At 41.3% G+C, this 20,638-nt stretch overlaps 1 long non-coding RNA gene across 1 annotated transcript; it reads right to left on the bottom strand.

Moving 5' to 3' along the window:
• Nucleotides 1-6,009: 6,009 nt before the first annotated feature.
• LOC308082319 lies at nucleotides 6,010-15,862 on the bottom strand. Its single transcript, XR_013932908.1, has 3 exons — nucleotides 15,808-15,862; nucleotides 11,075-11,211; nucleotides 6,010-10,068 (listed from the first exon to the last, which is right to left on the bottom strand). It is a non-coding gene; the product is annotated as an uncharacterized lncRNA (long non-coding RNA).
• Nucleotides 15,863-20,638: the final 4,776 nt, after the last annotated feature.

The following is a 20,638-nucleotide window of genomic DNA, read 5'->3' as shown; positions in this document are numbered from 1 at the left end:
TGTCTGGGCCGGCTCTCAACTAGTCGCTGGCCTCTCATTGAAAATGAATTAGTAGGCAAGTCCATCGCTCCCTGTCTGAAACCCCTAGACTAGAGTTCTCAACAGGCCTGAAAATTAAGACTCGGCCCTAACTGGGCCGGCCCGAACAATTACCATAATGTTAGGCCCAAAAACCCGGGGCAAAAAAATTATGATAAAAATGTGCATACATTTGAGGCCCAAAAACGTAGGGTCGAGTTGGGCAGAATTTGAGAACTGTACCCTAGACTAGAGTGTAACACATTGTACACATACATTGTTGAATTAATTGTAATGAAATGTTTTGTTTTGTTTCAGAACCAAACAACGACAGTCCTCTGAACACTGCTGCTGCTGAGCTGTGGGACAACCAGGAAGGTAAACATCATTACGTTATGTCTGTACATTGATTAAATATGTACGTTTATTAACAATATTCAGTCGAAATATAAACGATACACACATGGGATTATTTCTGTCTGAAATTGCAGAAAAACAGATTCCTGTAATGGATGTCAAATCATGTCACATGTCTCCAGCGAACATAACACACATGTTTTGGACATGTCCTCACTTACAAGGCTACTGGACTGCTATTTTTAAACACCTTGCTGAAGCTTGGAGCTGTCACCGTGTGCAGAGATGGCGTTGATTAGAGTTTTATTAGATCAACAATTTATTGGGAGGAATATAAAGCAGAGTCTTGCCTTTGCATCTTTATTAGCAAGAAGAAGGATATTGGAGTGGAAATCCACACTGGCCCTAAAGCATCTGTATGGCCTAAGGACCTCATGATGTATCTAAATTTGGAGAAAATAACATTTGATTTGAGGGGATCACCGGGAAAATGTGATAGTGTATGGGGCCCTATGATTAAACAAATAACTAAATTAAAGACGCTACAGGACATTGAATACAAATAAAACAACTGCCACCACCGACACGTTGATGAGCTCTATGTTGACACATGTCAAAGTGAGAAAATACGTTTTTTTGCGCACATACCATATGTACCATGAGGTAGTGCCAGGAGGGATAGCAAGGGAAATCATAATTTTATAAGTTTATAATTTATTTTACTCTTGAGTTATGTAATTTTGTTTGTGTGTTGGGCGGGGGGGGTAGATGTAAAGCCACAAAAACTGGACTTTGGACCCGGTTATTGGACACCCTTGTACTGTCAAAATCTATACATTATATATAAAAAAGAAGAAATTGTAGAAAAACTAGCTCACAACGTGTCGGTGTCCGCAACGCTTTGTGAGCTTGTTTATCTGCTATTTTTGGCATGTGACACCGTTGTATGATGAAGTATAAATCAGGATTTAGTCTGTGTCAGTTATCTGTCAGCTTAACATGGCAGTGCACCCAACACAACTTTAGCATTCTATTTGACTTACTGATAGAGGTTTGGGCTGTGTATTTACACTGCCATGATGGAACTACACATCTCTTCATCAGGGGTCTTCAACGTTTTTCAGGCCAAGGACCCCTTAGCTGAGAGAGAGATGAAGCAGGGACCCCCCCCCCCCACCACTACATATTGTAAAAAAAAAAAGTGTTGCAAATTAAAAAAAAAACACAAAGATTTGGTATTGACATTTTCATTTCGAAAAATGGCGGCTGTTGGTAATGTTATACATAAGTGTATGCGTATATATGTGTAGCTACAGTATGTATATCATCTGTTGGTGGAAACCTCTTGCATTTCGGGATTCAAATTCAAAAATAGCAAAAGTAGCAGATCTACAAGCTCGAAACACTGCGCAAATCCCCTTTTGATTCTTTTGTGTGACGCTGTAGTATGATCATTGATCAAGTAGGGCACAAAAAGTTAGACTATGGATGTAAGAGGTTTCTGCCCAACAGCAACGATACAGTATATATGTTACAGGGTGTTTGGAGAACCAGGGTGATTGAAGAAGGCGCGCTCGTTTTTACCACCCACCAAGCAATTCTGTAGAAGCAACACTAGAGGGAGCCAAAAGCCAGGCTTGTGCACAAACATATATGGCCGTGACCACACACACACAGTCACACACACACACACACACACACACAAGCGCACACACACGCGCACGCGCTCATGCTTTTTTTGGTTTATTGAAAGCAGGACTGTTAAGATACTTTTATTGTGTTCTGGCTTTTGTTTTACTTTCTCCCTGACACACACACACACACACACACACACACACACACACACACAGTGATCCATGAAAAGAACTATTCTGTCCCTATCGGTTTACAACTCGGTCAGCGCGGGCACTCGCGCCTGGAGGCGCGAGGGTGCGCGCCTCCTCGGCCTCAAGCTCTGCTGAGTCGGCGCGCCTCCGTCATGTACAAGCGTGTGCACGCATGTTCAGCGTTCCCCTAGCGTAGCTTCCTGGTTGCTATGTGGGGGGGAACAACAAAAGAAAGGTCCGCGTCGGCGCATCAAAGCCCCGCCTCTCCGCGTTCTCCTTCTCCTCCTCCTCCTCCTCGGAGGAGAAGGAGGACGGTTTATTACGCGAGGCTCGCGAGGAGGAGGAGGCTCCTCCTCCTCGCGAGCCTCGCGTAATAAACCCCCGCCTCGCAGCGCCGCGTCCTCCTTCTCCTCCTCCTCCTCGCGAGCCTTGCGAGCCTCGCTAATAAACCCTGTCTCGAAAAGCCCCGCCTCGCCCCGAAGCCCTGTGCCTAAAAACGAGCGCTCTGTCTTCAATCACCCTGGTTCTCCATTCACCCTGTGACATATACACCCAAGTTCAGTTTTGTGTTCATGTGCTACACGTTGTGAGCTTGTAGATCGTACTTGTGCGTAACACTTAACACAAAAAGTTGAAATATGGAGATGAAAAGGTTTCGATATAATATTTATTTTTGTTTTCTTGTGTCTTTCAGCGTATAAAGCTCATCTCCACTCCACCTTCAAAGACTGAAGCACTGCTATTCCTCATCCAATCACAACCTTCCATTTTTTCCCTTGTTTTTAATTTTCACTCTGTTTGTCTGACCTCAGTTTGTATCATATTTTTATGTTTGTGTGAATAATAAAGTTGATCATTGTTAAAAATTATTATCTGTTTGTTTTCCATGTTCAGTTATGTACTGTATATGGTCAACAGATGGTGCTTTAACCCATTAAGACCGGGAACGGAGCGCATCTGTGTCGTTTTAAGATGTCTTTGGGCTATTCAAAAATAGCAGATATGCAAGCTCATAGTGCGGCACTGAATGCCGCACTATGAGCTTGAGATCTGCTATTTATTTTTAAATCATGAAAATGTGTGCAAATCTTAATATATATATATATATGTCACAGTACGTTTGGAGAACCAGTACGATTGAAGACAGAGCGCTCGTTTTTAGGCACGGGGCTCCTTCGGGGCGAGGCGGGGCTTTTCGAGACAGGGTTTATTAGCGAGGCTCGCGAGGAGGAGAAGGAGGACGCGGCGCTGCGAGGCGGGGGTTTATTACGCGAGGCTCGCGAGGAAGAGGAGCCTCCTCCTCCTCCTCCTCCTCGCGTAATAAACCGTCCCGTCCTCTCCTTCTCTCCTTCTCCTCCTCCTCCGAGGAGGAGAAGGAGAGTGCGGAGAGGCGGGGCTTTGATGCGCCGACGCGGACCTGTCTTTTGTTGTTCCCCCCCACATAGCAACCAGGAAGCTACGCTAGGGAACCATAATATCTATGAGGGGAACGCTGAACACGCGTTCACACGCACACGCTTGTCCATGACGGAGGCGCGCCGACTTAGTGGAGCTTGAGGCCGAGGAAGCGCGCCCTCGCGCCTCCAGGCGCGAGTGCCCGCGCTGACCGGCCGATGCTCTACTAGTCGACTCAGCGCCGTTTGAGTTGTAAACCGATAGGGACAGAATAGTTCTTTTCATGGATCACTGTGTGTGTGTGTGTGTGTGTGTGTGTGTGTGTGTGTGTGTGTCAGGGAGAAAGTAAAACAAAAGCCAGAACACAATAAAAGTATCTAAACAGTCCTGCTTTCAATAAACCAAAAAAAGCATGAGCGCGTGCGCGTGTGTGTGCGCGCGTGTGTGTGTGTGTGTGTGTGTGTGTGTGTGTGTGTGTGTGTGTGTGTGTGTGTGTGTGACTGTGTGTGTGACTGTGTGTGTGTGTGTGTGTGGCCATATATGTTTGTGCACAAGCCTGGCTTGTGGCTCCCTCTAGTGCTGGGTGGGTGGTAAAAACGAGCGCGCTTTCTTCAATCGTACTGGTTCTCCAATCATACTGTAACATATATATATATTTAAAGCGAACATTTGTAACTCAAATCTTTGCTTCTGGGGGTCCCTGGAACAACATATTTTACAAATGTTTGCTTTAAAAAATATATATTCAAAGATTTCCACAAATGTTCACGATTTCTTGTGAAAAAAACCTAAAATGACAGAGATGCGTTCCCGGATTGAATGGGTTAAGGCTGCCAGTGACTACATCTCACCATATAGTATACATGGTTTAAAGTTGTCAGTCACCACTACTAGTCATTTAGATTACATAGAACTTAGAAGCCAGCATGTCTTCTATGGAAAAGACGGCTAATGAACTGTCTTCAACAGCTGTCTTTTTCAGGCCAAGGGCCCCTTAGCTGAGAGAGAGATGCAACGGGGCATCCAAGTTGTTGCAATTTTATAGATTGGGGCGGGGGGGGGGGGGCATAGCTGAATCAGGGTCGACAAGTCCCAGGTTTGATTACAGGCCTCAGTTCATGGAAACCTAATATCCATAACTTTTATATCCTACCCAGGATTCATACCTAATATAACCTTTATATCCTACAGTACCCAGGATTCATACCTAATATAACCTTTATATCCTACAGTACCCAGGATTCATACCTAATATAACTTTTATATCCTACCCAGGATTTAAACCTATAATAACTTTTATATCCTACCCAGGATTTAAACCTAATATAACTTTTATAGCCTAGCCAGGATTCGAACCCCCAAATATTTACAGTTGAGAGTTGAAAGCACATCTTGGAAGGTGGGGTTCCTCATGTTTGAGGTTTATGCAATACCTGTTGGCAACCAGTAGGTGTCCTAACTTGACCACAGTATTTAAATGTGTCATTAGAAGAGCAGGGAGACTAAACACCACTGCACTAGTTATATTGTATTAATATAGATATAAGACTTTAACTGGGCAACCTTAAAGGGGTTTGAAGTGATATTTGTTCAAATAAGTTGTAAATAGCTCTGTATTCCCATTCTAATCAGTGTTTTTTCAGTAAAACAGGTCTCCCTGTCTTTCCAGCTCTTTAGTAAACGGAACATTCAGTCCATCAAATCAGGAGAGAGAACTCATACAGTATAGTCCAGTCTATAGTCCAGGTTTGACCCAGGGCAAATTGTGATAGTAATCATTAAAGTTTAATGTAATCCCTAGGGTTATCCAAATATAGTGGATCAAGGTAAATTCAGGTGCTGAAATTTGCTTCACGTTATTTGAAAAATAAAAGAAGATAATTAAAGTAATATAAAAAATAATCAATAGTTGCAGCCATATCACTCATCTCTGTCATCTCTGACACATCCTCTGTGTTTACATCAGAGCCCTGGCAAGTTCTTTACCATGTATTTCAATGCCCTGCAGGTGCTTCACTTCTGAACTGTCATCACTTGATGCCGAGTGCCAAGCTGCCCCTTAATAGACCAATTCATCATGACATCACCACAACCAAAGAAATTATTTATGGGTTGATAACGTGGCAGTGGGGCATTGTAGCATTATTATTCATTAACCTTATTTCTGGAAGAACAGTAGACTTATGATAGTGTTACTGAGTATTAGAAATATATGATTTTCTTCTATCCATAGATAGACATACTATTCTATACCGCTCTGTATGTTTGTTTACAAACATTCTCATCTGGTCTAATAGTTACTGATAAACAGATAGCAGCCATTGTAGATAAAGTCATTTTGCACATGCTACAATGGACAGGTCACAGGTGTGTATAGGAGGACCATTGATAAAAAGGAAAAGGCCTACAAGTCTTCACTTACATAACAATTTATTACAGCATGTTTCGGTCAAAATAATGATCTTAATCAGGTATCTAAATTAACAGAAATAAATGTCCAGTATATTTTTAATGAGGAACAAAGAGAGGCATGGTCCAATCATCAACATAGTACAGTTCTCTTTGATAGTAACACTACAGTCAGTTCAACATGGCTACTATGTCATGAATAGAAAGAAAGGCCTCAGCTCCAGTAAATCCAGTGCACCATTACTGAATAGCAGATACATTACAATGACATTGTAAAAAAAATAAGAAATGTATGAGTCATAGACACGTGTGTGGTATTCGAACCCGTGTGGGAAGGGACACTAAAGCCAAATCTTAACCACTAGCCTAAAGGGAAATCCCCCCTTAGCCAGGTGAGATATAATTTAAACATATTTGATCCTGCAGGGAAATTCAGTTTCCAGCTTCACCCAGCTGATTGCTGCTCAAGTGATCTGACTTGTGCACAGGGGGTAGCAGTTAGGGGTCTCGTGTCCTGCTTAGGGACACCTCAACACATTGCCGGGGCAGGGAGTCGAACCTGGGACTTCCGTTTCCCAGGCGGCCTCTCTAACCTTTCAGCTGTCCAAAAGATATTATTTAGTCTTCCGTCAGAAGCTCTGAGCCGCTCTGCTTCAAATGCACGCACGTTTTACGTCAACCTAAGATAATCAGAGAGGAATGGGTCGGTTTTACTGAGAAACAATATCATGCTTGAACTTGCAGGAGTGCCTTTGCGCCTCACTGTATCGATGACAAAACGTGCCTTATCAGTTTTCACCTGCATCCCATTGGCCATCTCAAGCTCAGCATCATTTAAAACCCCCTTTTGTAATAGTTTGTCCAGGAGAAGGTTGAGAACAGGATCTGAAACACTGCTGATGAAGCTGCTCCGCACAGAAAACAGTCTCTCTTCTTCTGGAAGACTCAGTGTACGCTGAACTTGTTGTTTTCTTAAAACAGAATCTGCAAGATTTACAAAACCTTCCCATGCACAGTCTGAGGTGTTACTGTCTTTTAGAAACAAGCTAACATGCTCAAACTTCTCCAATAAATTTATAATAAATGTTGCATGGTAATTGCCGTAGGATGAAACTTTTGCCTTCTTTGGTAGAATTATGATGGAATCCTTTTGGGGGGAAATGGAGAGGGTATATTCTTGATTTGGCATTAGTTCACATGGAGGACTTTCAATGTAAATCTCTGCTCCATGTATCTTCCTCCTTTCGTCCAGCACTTCTTTCAGCACAACATTCCCAGGTAACAGCAATATGTTCACGATTGAACTGAGATTGTCATCAATCGGTGGCGTATAAAACATTACCACCAATACATTGCAAACTTTGGGTACAAAGAATGATGTCGCCCACTTTCTGGCATCTGCAAAAAAACCTGAAGTTGAAGGATTGTGGCAGTTGTCTTCGTTGACAACACCATAGGGAGAAAACTGTGTTACATTAATGATGACATGACTTTCTGTGATCACATCAGGCTTGATAAGGTCAATGCCCTCCTCCATCACATGGAGAACTGACAAGGATTTGCCTCCACCCGTGGAGAGGATCTCACAATGTGGAAAGTGAACCTGACACACAGGGCCCTGAGTGCATTTTATGTCAAACAGTGGTCCTGCAGGCCTCTTGCATTGCTGGGCTAGAACACTTTGGTACCAAGGGACTGTCCTGTAAGTCACATCTTCCTCTGCCTTCATCTTAAACACCAGGCCAGTCACACTGCATTGGAACAGTCCTGCTTGGGTGCTGTGGAACCTGTAGCTTTCCTGGTTTTCTACAACAATGATATCAGGTGTCATTCTTTGTGTTTTATCCAGTAGTGTAACATCATTTAAGCTGTGGTACCGCTTTGCTCGGAAACTTGCCATGTTCTCTATATATGGAATTTGGCTCAGTGAGGGTAAGCTGTGAGAACGAGGCAGGGAGCTGGATTCTTGTATCCTCAAACCACTGAAACATCTACTTAGATCAGTTTCATGTTGGAGCTCCAATGAGGGATGTGGAGAGGACAGTGACTCTGTAACAGGATGGTCTGTGGTTGAGACATCACAGGCTGTGTCACATGACATTTCTTTTGGGGAATGTTGGACAAACTGTTGTGATGTGGATGAGGAAGACAACATAGGGGGAACTATGTCAACAGAGGGAGGCCTGTTAGGTGTCATTGTTTCCCGAGGAGTGTCTTTGGAAGAAGAGGGAATATCAGACTCCTCTACCTCTGCTCTTTTTCTTGTAAGATGAGGCACTATTGGAGAAGCCAACTTAAGATGTTCACAGAGGAATGGGTCGATTTCCCAGAGAATCAGTATCAAGGTTGAACTTGCATCAGGTCCTTTGTACCTCACGGTATCGATGACAAAGCGTGCCTTGTCAGTTTTCACCTGTATCCTGTTGGCCTCTTCCTGCTCAGCATTGGTTAACACCCTAATCTTGGAAAGTCTGTCCACGACACTGTTGAGAATGGGATGTGAAACGCCATTGATAAAGCTGCTCCGCACAGATAACAGTCTCTCTTCATCCAGTGAAAATGTGTACGGAAACCTTTCATCAAGCCGTAGCCAAATGTCTTCCTGAAAACTTTCAGAAGCTCTAGAAGCTCTAAGGCTCGGTGGAAGACCAGTGGGATGAAATTGTCTTCTCAAATCAGGATTTGAAAGGTCTACATTGGCATCCCACGCACAGTCAGAGGTGTTACTGTCTCTTAGAAACAGGCCAACCTGCTTAAATCTTTTCTTTAAAATAATGTCAAATGTTGATAAGTAATTGGGATCGGATGATTCATCAACAAATGTTCTCTTTTTTGGTTGAATTATGATGGAATCGTTTTCAGGGGAAGTGGAGAGGGTGTATTCTTGATTTGGGATTAGTTTACAGGGAGGGGTTTCGATGTAAATCTCTTCTCCATTTATATTCCACCTTATGCTCTGCACTTTATGCAGCTCAAAATTCCCAGATAGCAGCAATACTTTAAGCACTGATCTGGGATCATTATCATCAATCGGTGGTTTATAAAACAGTAACACATGTACTGGGATAGGATGAGGTCGCGACATGTTTGGAAGGACTGAGGAATGTTGGAAGGAGTGTTGTGATACGGATGCGGAAGACAACATGGGGGAAACTAAATTTATATCAGCAGAGGCAGTCCTGTTAGATGTAATTCTTTCCTGTGTAGTATCTTTAGAAGAAGAGGGAATATCAGACTCCTCTACCTCTGTTTTCTTTCCGTTTCTGGTAAGATGGGGCACAAGTGGAGAAGCCAACTCAAGATGTTCACAGAGGAATGGGTCGTATTCCCAGAGAATCAGTATCATGGCTGAACATGCATCAGGTCCTTTGTGCATCACCGTATCGATGACAAAACGTGCCATGTCATTTTTCTCCTGCATCTCGTTGGCCTCATCCCACTCGGCATAGGTAAACACCCCCCTCTTGGAAAGTCTATCCACGACATCCTTGAGATTGGAAAGTGAAATGCTCTTGATGAAGCTCCTCCGCACAGAAAACAGTCTCTCTTCTGCTGAAACATTCAGTGTTCTTAAAGCAGGAGCTGAAAGGGGTACAAAGCGTTTCAATGCACAGCCGGAGGTGTTACTTAGAAACAGTGTTACCTCTGTACACCTTCCCTTTAAAATAACTTCAAATGTTGGCATGTAATTGTGATAAGACGATTCATCAAATTTTGCACTATTTGGTAGAATTATGATGGAATCATCTCGAGGGGAAGTGGAGAGGGTGTATTCTAGATTTGGGATTAGTTCACAGGCAGGGGTTTCAATGTAAATATCTTCTCCGTGTATGCTCCTCCATTCCTTCAGCACTTTACTCAGCTGAACGGTCCCAGGTAGCAGCAATACTTTCAGGACTGAACTGGGATCATCATCAGTTGGGGGTCTATAAAACAGTAACACTGATGCATGGATAGGATCGCAAACAGGTAGGCTGCTAAAATGACACAGGGGCATCGTCTTTATTTCCTTACTATCTTCCCGCAGAGCACCTTGGGACAAGTGACCTTTAGGACGTGTTCCCTAAAAAAGAGCAGAGAAAATAAAAACAAATCATGGTTATTACATAAACATAATTACACCAAATAAGACTGTTCTACAGCGCCAACTCTTAAAAATGTCACTCCCTTCTGACTGACTGTGACTGTGATTCTTGACTGATATTTTAACATGCCTAGTCCCACTGGTACTCTACCAGTAGATGGCGCTCAGCTTACACAAAGCCACAAAGAAAACCAACCCTAACCCTATAGCTATAGTGTTTGTTCAGTAACCGTGTCAAATAGCTCTGTATTGTGATAGTACTCATTGCTATACAGTGTTTGTTCAGTAACATTGTTAAATAGCTCTATATTGTGATAGTAGTCATTACTATAGAGTGTTTGTTCAGTAGCAATCGGGCAGAAACCTCTTATCTTCATACAGTATGTTAACTTTTTATGTTTTTCCGTAAATGAATGCCCTACTTGATCATACTACAGTCTCACACAAAAGTATCGAACGCTGATACCAAAAGTGTCAAATCCTAGAGGAGGACAGGCTCATTCGGAGATCCAGCTCTGGCCTTCCTGTTTGAGCTTTTGGGGGGAAAACGTAACAGTGACTTAACAGTCACTACGGTGTGGGTAACCACTGGGACACATTGCTATTTCACCACAGCAATTAAAGTTACATACCGCCTCAGTCCTACAGTAGTTACATTTTGTTGGGTGAACTAGACAGAAATCTAGTTCAGTTTGACTTAATTACAACTAACTTAACTACATGAGCCCTAATCTGGGGCGAGCATTCAGCGAAAAATATTGCAAAGCATTGTGAGCTTGTAGATGAGGTTATTTTCAGCAAAGAGATTTGGTGTAGAGGGACAATGGAGCACTAGAGCCATGCGGGACCCTGGTCAACTAAATATACAGTATAGGGTTTAAGTGGTTAAACATAATTTTATCTAGTATATCACAAGCTGATCACATCCAGGCTCAACTAAATAAATAGACGCTCAAATCATGAACTGGCAGATCACCTCCTTTACCTGCACTCAGTGATGTGGTGGTTGACAGATACAGGTGCAGTCAGACAGGCAGTCTTGCAGTCAGGTGGCAGACAGACAGGTGCAGTCAGACAGGCAGTCTTGTGGTCAGATGACAGATACAGGACACTTCCAGATTGCTGTGATACATTGAGAGATGAATGAATGTACAAGAAGTTACAGTTAGCAGTAATCACTGATATCCTTCACCCAGCCCACATGTTACAATAACTGTACCATACAACAGACCAGATCAGAGGTATTTCCAGGTAGAATGTCTATGGATATTTACACAAAATAAATTAAAAAAAATATTTACACAAAATAATAATGTCTAATAGTCAATAACTGTATGACAAGTGTCCTGTTCTTCCAGAAATAAGGTTCATGGAAAATAATACTCCTCCAACGTGACGCTGTTGGCATGTACTGCATACCAAGGAAGCTTTTGAAAGGAAGAGACGTGCTGGACGCCGGGGATGCGCCATGACACTCATGGGTGGCAAACCTCGCATCGGAAGTTCAATGAATAGATTGCAGTGAATGGAGCGGGCTGGACCAGCTCATGAACAAACATTATTACTGAACGATTGCGACCTTTGTTATATAATCGGTTCAGGATTATAAAAGAAGATTTTATTTATTATTTGTATCACAGATTGTTTTCTAATCACTTGCTTTTCGATGTGCAAAGTACATAATTTTATTGAGGCATCTAAACAGCGGCAGGTATCGTTTCTGTCTCGGAGGTATCGCGAGATTTGGTTGCCAGACAGACAGGAGATGGTGGACAGTCTTGCGATACTTCAAGATGAAAACAGGACAGCAAAGTTAGTATTATTCCTTCCTTCCTACTTGAGTCTTGAGTTGAGACAGTGCTGTCGTGTGTTTGAGGTGGGGCGGGGTGCGGGGAGGAATGCAGCTGGGCTCGGAGAGAAGGAGCCCTTCTGTACTCTTCCATTCAATGGTGTGTTACTTACCATTGAGTTATAATCTATCTAGCTCCCCCAGCTATTCATTTCTATAAAAGTTGCTCAGTGGCGTTTGAAGCACCCGGAAGTACCATATATTGGGTCGATATTGGGTCCTGAGCAGGCGCACTAGGGTTTCCACGGAGCCTCTGAAATGAACAGCGTTTTCCCAGTGACTGGCAGGCAAGGGGCGGGGGGGCGGTGGGGAGCACAGTCAGGGCACATAAGTCAACTGTTTAATTAAAGCACACTGTGTGTGTCCCCACTATTCAGTCCAGCCGGGAAAAAAAAAAACTGTCCAGTCCCCCGCACCTCGCGACCACCCCAAGCGCGAGGTGGGGGGACCCAGGCTGGGTGGGTCTCAGAGACCACCAGCAGCAGCAGCAACGCTGCCTGTGGAAGCTGCTTTGCAACCCAATAAAGAGAATGCAACTGCAATGCCACCAGCCCCAGGACTGGATGCAGAAGTGTCCCAGGAGGAGGCTCCTCTCGCTGGGACTGCTGCTGCTGCTCCTACGGTGTGTGTGGATTCTTGCTGCCTTTATTCAACTGACTCTGACTTACAAATTCAACTATTTGTTGCAAAAAAGGACACTGCCAGGTCTTTTGGACAAAGGAACGTTATTGCAATCAAGAGTGGTTAACAAATCGAGACTGGCTTGTGTTGTGCAGTACAAAAAAACTACTGATATGTCACGTTTGCCGTTTTGCTGTCTCTCGAAACCTGATCAACTTTTCAAAATGTGGAGAAGACAACTTCACTTCTACTGGTGTCAACAACCTCCTTATTGTGGGCTTGCTGCAGCAGCAGCGAGCACACTATAGTTGTTGTGGGCGAGCACACTATAGCTATTTCACTATTTCTTTCTCTCCCAAAAGTATGGCACCTAACTACTCCCACATACTTTCACTTAGAAACTCCATTCAAACTTTGAAAAATCCAGCTTACTGTGGACACGTGTGCTTGTACTTTTCTTTTTGAAATAATTTGTAGTTTTTGAAATATTTAATTTTAAGCACCCAATGCATTTCCAATGGGTTTTGCTAGTGGGGAGAGAGAAAGACAGAGGAGAAATGCCCCGTGTTTTCATAAAGTCACTGTGGCCACATTTTTTACACTACAGATATTTATTTTACATCACCAAGTGCGCACAGGTCTGCTCTCCGATTTAATCTAAGCTGTGTGATGTATACATTTTAGTTAAGACCATTAATATAAACCCATGTACCTATACACTCTAGCAATCAGTGCAGCTGCTGCTACCTAATCTGTCAGTCATTGGCTGCTCAGTGGTGCTGCAAAGTAACTAAGTATATTTACTCAAGTACTATGCAAGTGCTTACAATGCACAGTTTAATTTTGAGGTCCTTTTACTTTCCTTTCCATTTTTGTTACTCTACTCCACTACAATGACAGCATTTGACAGCTTTAGTTACTTGTTACTTTGCAGATTTTATTATTAATACAAAACCTACAGTAACCACATACAGCCGATCTACAATGTGACGCGTTATGAGCTTGTAGATCTGCTATTTTCAGAAAATGTGAGTACTTTTACTGACATACCCCCCTCTGTCATACAAACTATACAAAAGAAAAGCCGATCTACAATGTGATGCGTGATGAGCTTGTAGATCTGCTATTTTGGAAAAAGCTTGACGGCATTAAAACACTTCTTTATTAAAAGATATGGATTATTACATTAAACTACTACCCCGTAGCGAGAGTTAACATTTGGGGCGTGGGGGTAAGCACCTTTATTTTCAATTTGTACATGTTTGGAGTGTCTACGGGGTATAGTGCTGAAAGTCCCTGTGTCCATGGGGGGTGAACCCTACAACTCTCGTAGATTGAAAACGTCAGAATCATAAATACGTCTACGAGAGTTGTATTCTACAGCTACTAGGATTGGATGGCTTAGGGTTGAGGACAGAGTACAGCAATTTACAATGGGCCTGGTCTTCAAGATACACCACAACATTGGTATCCCCCTGTATTTGTCAAAGTACTTCCACAACGTTAATGAAGTCCACGATCATAACACCAGAGGCAGCTCCACGAATCATGTTCAACCCAGATTTGGCTCAACAAAGGGAATGAACTCGTTCTTATGCTATTCAACAAAAATGTGGAATGCCCTACCAAAAGGAGTAAAGGAGTGTAAAACCCTACTCACTTTCAAAACTGCCCTAAAGATACACCTTCAGGAGGCTGCAATTCGAAAATGGCCCCTGTCTAAGTCTTAACCACCCCCCAACCCCCCCCTCCCTGATTTTTCTCTTCTCTTGTACATATTTTTCACTCTTCATACCAGTAACCTAACATGTAAGCTGATTGTATGACGTTCTGTATAGTAGTGTGTATATCTGTCTGTCTCTTATATGTCATCATGATTTGTGTGCATGGGGATCTCATTTTAAACAAGCTTAGTGCTTTATGAGTCTTCCAGTTTAGTAGACCCTGTATTGTGAATTTGTACTTCCATGTACTGTTGTTCTCATGTCTTACTAAATAAAGTAAATCAACAATCAAACATACATTTACCACTTTAGCCCTATTTTATACCTAGGCTATTTGAAAATAGCCAATATAGAAGCTCACAACGCGCGTTGTAAGCTTGTAGATCTGCTATTTTCAAACATTTTAGTACTTTTACTTTTGGTACTTTAAGTACATTTTGATGCCACTACTTTTGAACTTTTACTCGAGTACATTTAGAATTCCGGACTTTTACTTATAACAGAGTACTTCTACATAGCAGTATTGATACTTTTACTTAAGTAAAACATTTGAGTACTTTTTCCACCACTTTCTAAATGAGTTGCCATATTTAAATTTTCTTACAAATGACAAATTCCTTACATTACAAATCCTTATAAGCTATATATTTCTGGGATGCATAGTAGCTGGCGTGGCCATGGATGTCCGTCAACAACACAGCCGTCTGTGCCTTGACTTCTGTGCCCTGACTGCGCTCCCCAACCGGCCCCCGGCCCCTTGCCTGCAAGTCACTGGGAAAACGCCGTTCGCGCCTCTGAAGGGACATAGTAGTAGCATTTTAAATGCGGAAGTGTTGCTATCCCAGATTTGACCACCAGGCGAAGGCAGCTTCACTGTTCTACCGTGGTTCTGGGGGCTTGTGTGTTACCGAGAGACGCTGCTGTTTACTTCTCCCTACAACGGTGTTTTACCGATCGGACTGTGCTGTTAGTTTGTGTATGACTTCTAAACATGCTGTAATATTTATTCGACGTTAAAATCGTTTCGGCCGAAAACCGAAAATGCATTAGCCATTTTAACCATTTAGCTCATATAAAAATGAAAACGATGATTTGCAAAGAGATTACAGATTACATTGAAAATAAAAGCTGATTAATTGTTTTGCTTTTCTTGGTGTGAACGCGGCTTGACTCCATACCTCCATATTTAAAACTTTTAGGGTTTTTTAGTATACATATACCAGGACAATTCCAGGGACTGTCACAGTAATGTTACATTTCTTAGCCTTAGTAAACAGTGCGCTCAGTATGAACCTAAAACAAACCAGTTGTGTGTCCATTCTCTTCCAAAGATTATATATTTTTGAGAAGTTAAAGCCAATTTATAAAGACAAGTTAGAAACTTAGTGGAAATGCAGAAGTTATATATTTTTTGCTTCCTGAAATTTGAACACATTAGAAAATACAACAGGTATTACTACGTACTGGCAAATACTTGTGTTAACATTGATGTATGTATGCAGATACATTATTAGGCTATACTACCGTGTGGGAACAATGGAGTCTTGTTGTTCGTCTGCTTCTTGGGTGTTTCCTCTTTACTTTTTCTTTTCTTTTAGTCACAGTACTCTGCCATCCAAATTTCGCTGCGCATTAAGTGGTGTAATTACGGTTAGAGCTGCTCACTGCGGGGAAAGGTCCTGAAAGATCTTATTCAAACTGTTTTATCAACACAACGCAGCTGAACTTCACCTAATACTTGACCAGTGCTCTATAATAACAACACAATAATAATATTGATAATAATAATATTGATAATAATAATAATGATTATTAACTATATTATTATTATTATTATTATTATTATTATTATTATTATTATTATTATTATTATTATTACCCTTATTATTATTATTATTATTATTATTATTAGTAGTAGTAGTAGTAGTAGTAGTAGTATTAGTAGTAGTAGTAGTATTAGTATTAGTAATTCATTAAATGGAAACCAAATGGACGCCCTAGGGTCCATTTTGTTCCATTTGTACACAGTCAGAGTTACAGACCTGTAGGGGTCGATTTGGACCCCTGGTGGTCCCTGCACCCAATGCACTCGGTACAGTACATTTTTAATACATTCATGAAACATCCTACTTCATCTGTTAAACATTACAAAATCAGCCCCAACATAAAGGAATGAAACACATCAGACTGTACCCAGAGCAAAGACATTTTACTGTTTTATTGTTATTGTGGGATCGCTTCACTATTTATTATTATTATTATTCCCCCCGTTTTTTGGGTCATTTCAATGGAGAAATGCCATTTAGTGACGTCATAATGCATAATGCCATTCTAGTGAATGGTCATGCCATTCTAGTGACGTCATAATACTGATGTCATTGTATTATGACCCAACACTACTAACACTATCAATACTCAATACCAGCTCAACATTCTTAGCGATCCCACACTGTTTCTTCAGGAACAGTACTTTCTAGTTATTATTATTATTGTGTTGTTGTTATTATAGAGCAGGTCAAGTATTAGGTAAAACGTACAGCTGCGTTGTGTTGATAAAACAGAAAGATTGAATAAGGTACGTAGGCCTAATATGTATCTTTCAGGACCTTTCACAGCTTTTGGCAAAGCCCCCGTGGGCCACTGAGCTGCTCTTACCGTAATTACCCTACTTTATGCGCAACGAAATTTGGATGGCGGATCACTATACCAGAGTTTTGCGTGAGACGGCTCACGTTACCTTAGCATAAAAAGGTAGACGCCTCCTCCGACTCTAGGCCCTAGGGCAGGGGTCATCAACATGCCCATACAAGGAAAAAATGTCCATGGTAAAGAATTGTCTATGTCCGTCCGTGGTCCATTAAAATTTTTTTGCAGGAGAAGATAAAAAAAAGAAAGATCTGTTCTGAAGGATCTATTTGCTACAAAAGCAAAGGAGGGCAGAAACTTTTTAACAAGTAGGCCTAAAGCTTGTTGAAAAAGGTTTTCATCGTTGAAACTTTTGAAAGTGTTTCAAAGTGTCCAAAAATAACAATATATAACTATAATAACACTCATACAATCATAATCCGTGGAAACAGTGGCGTTTGGTGGATTCTAACGTTGACCGGGCCAGAACAGGTTTGACGGCTAAACTGGTTTTTAATGGCCACTCATTAACAATTCGGCCGAATGCAAATGAGCCCCATTTGAAAACAAAGGCGACTTTCTGTGGTCGGCTACAACAGAATAGGGTGAGAGGCTGCTAATGTTGATTTTTAGTTTTTTCCCCCTGGCGGATCTTGCCCCTACACAGGGACAAGCTGGGTTTAGACCGGGCCATGGCCTCGTTGGCCCCAATGACGATACGCGCCTGCGTGGAAACCCTTTATCCACAACCTGGGGGGCCACAATCACCATCAGACCTCCAGCTTAGAAGTTTGCTCACCTCTGATGAAAGTTAGGAGCCCTTGCATGAAACTAGTTGTGATACTGCATTCCTTTAAATCCTGCCCTAGGAAGTGACAGTTCATATGAATGGCCTGTAATTTAGCTGTTTTACCCCTGCTGGTGTCAGAGTAAATAACTTTCAATCTAAGTGGGTGGGTTTTTGCAGAACTTTAGACTTGATTTTATTAGCTTAATAAACATTGTCATAAATACTATATGCTCGCTAGTTTAGAGTCTTCTTTCAATCACTATGATATGCGTGTTGGTAAATTATGGTCCTATTTATTTTAAAATGTATAAATATATTTATTTATAAATTATATATTTATAAAGTATGGTATGCTCTAGGAGGGGCGGGATGATTTGATTGACAAGCTACACAACCAATAGCATTCATTCCCCGCCCCTGCTCTTATGCTCTTGATTGACACGCTACCCAACTAATAGCATACATTTCCGGTTGCATAGGATATGACACGATATAGAAAGATGGCAGATTTGTAAGATAGAACTGGTAGAACTTGATCTCATCCTGAACACTGTCCTCTGAAAAGCCAGCAATCTCTATAATAACCATATGACACGCACCTCTGCACCTAAATGTCCCTTTGCTGTAAAGTTAAGTGCGATGGAAGCACTGTACTGATATGACCCAATTATTGAAATCCCAAATACGGAATAGACTTTCACCATGCCACATTTAATGCCTGTCTTAGCCACCTGTCAGTCTTAAGGTTTTCTTCAGAACAGGTAACCTATTTAACACCTGACATCTACATTTTGGGCATGTCATAAGTAAATAAATTAATAATGTAATGTGTTGTGAGCTTGTAGATTGGCTTTTTAAAAAAACCCACTTATATTTCTTAATGCAGACATACTATCATTGTAAAATGTGTGGCACAATGGCATATTAGGAGTTATATATTTCTGGTCAAATTATTGATCACTTATTTTGTATGTTTGTGGCAAAAATAAAATATTGATGACAATGTCCATCACAAGCTGGATGACCCCTGGTCTATACATAGGTGTTAAAGTGGTTAAACAGATTTTGATGCTATATTAACACATTTTGCTGAGGACCTCCTGGAACCCCCTCAAGGACCTATGGGGGTCCCCGGACCCCACTTTGAGAAGCACTGGTACAAACATCTGCAGTGGTTATTTCCTGCTCCTCTATTGACACATTAACATCCTGTGGTCAAGTAGGACACCTACTGGTTGACAAGAGGTATTGCATAAACCTCAAATGGAAACAAGTCACCTTTCAGTTGTGCTTTCTTAATGTAATGTGATTTAGACATGATTTTATTAACAATTTCAAAAATTACAGTATGCCATCTATCAGTAGTGTTTCATTATTAATATAGGCACATGTAAATTAACCTGGGAGTGGCGAAGGGTTTTCCACAGCTATTTTCGAACAGCCAAAGTATAAAATGAGGCTGAAGTTGTTCATGTAAGTTTTGTAATAATAATCTGAATCTAAAACGTAACTACTGCAACTGAAGTTGTCAAATAATTGTAGTGGAATAATAATACAAAATTGTAGATGTGGTGGAGAAGAAGAATAAATGATCTGTCAGCAGGGACGTCTGTCAGCAGGGAGTGTTCCGTGGGAGGAGTAGGCCGAAGGTTCTACGTCCTCCCGGTGAGGGCTCCTCGTTGGCAGGTGAATCCAAAGCAAATTGTAAAGCACTTTGGATAAACCTGCTAGGCTATTATAAATGCACCATTTGATTTAGCGAGTACAGTACTTGAGTAAATGTAGTTGCTTTCCACCACTGCCACCTGACTAAATTGGCGTTAACACATTGTGTAACAAACAGCTGGTCTGAGAGAAAGTCAAATCCCCAGTCAGCTCTTTCAATATGTTTTATTTATTAATTTTTTAACAGGATTAAGTGCACATTACAAAGACACATTTAAGACAAACAAGGAAAAACAAACATTACGCAAACAGTAATATCAATATTAGCAGCAATAATAATAGTGGCCACCTATAGTCACAAAGTACAATTTGAATGTGCTCATTCTTATATATTTGTCACCCCTAAACTCTTTTCCAATCGTCTTTTAAAAAACAATGTTATGTATTTGTCACCCCAAATTACTCTTTTCCATTAGTCTTTTAACCCATTAAGACCTGAGGCCGATTCTACACGTGCCTTCTAAATCAGTAGTTCTCACACTTTCAAGATTTTTCCAAAATGTTCAAATATAGCAGATGTACTAGCTGTGAACTTGTATCTGCTATTTTTGAATAGCCAACGCTAAAATCTAAAATGGCACAGATGCCTTCCCGCTTTTAATGGGTTAAAAAAACAATGCAATTGGTGACCAGTCTCTTACAAAATCAGCAAGAACACCTATATATGATTGCCTCTCCATTGGCAAAATGGAAGTTTTTCATACCATAATGTGATATCAGGGGGATCTTCATTCACCCAACCAACCATTTATTTGCTAAATTTAGATTGAGATGTATCTCTATCCGAAAAACGTTCATAATCTCCTTTTGAACTTAAAAGCAAAAATTGAGCATGACCACATAAGATGACTATTATGTCCCAGCACTAGTTTCACTCTTCAAGCATAAACGCACGTAGGTCATAGGATGGTATTTTACATTGTATAGCTGGGATAGCATGCAGTGTTGTCAAGTCTGCTTAATATAAGCGACATTGGGGCTTGTTTCTGATGTGTAGTTGTTTGGCTTGTTGTTTAAAACAGTGGTTCTCAAACATTTTCATTCAAGGACCCCCAAATTAATATGTATTTGTCCGCGTATCCCCATGTGAAAATATTTTGTGCCAGGGACCATCAAACAAGATTTGTGTTGTTAAAATGTTTCCAAAATATTCCACATTTCACTTATATTACTGGGAGTGGCGAAGGGTTTTCCACAGCTATTTTCGAACAGCCA

This window comes from Gymnoscopelus braueri, assembly GCF_963280865.1.
Source record: "Gymnoscopelus braueri genome assembly, chromosome: 3".
In the NCBI taxonomy this organism is placed as follows: Eukaryota; Metazoa; Chordata; class Actinopteri; order Myctophiformes; family Myctophidae; genus Gymnoscopelus; species Gymnoscopelus braueri.
Note: the sequence above shows the minus strand (reverse complement) of the source record. Positions and strands in the feature narration are given on the sequence as shown.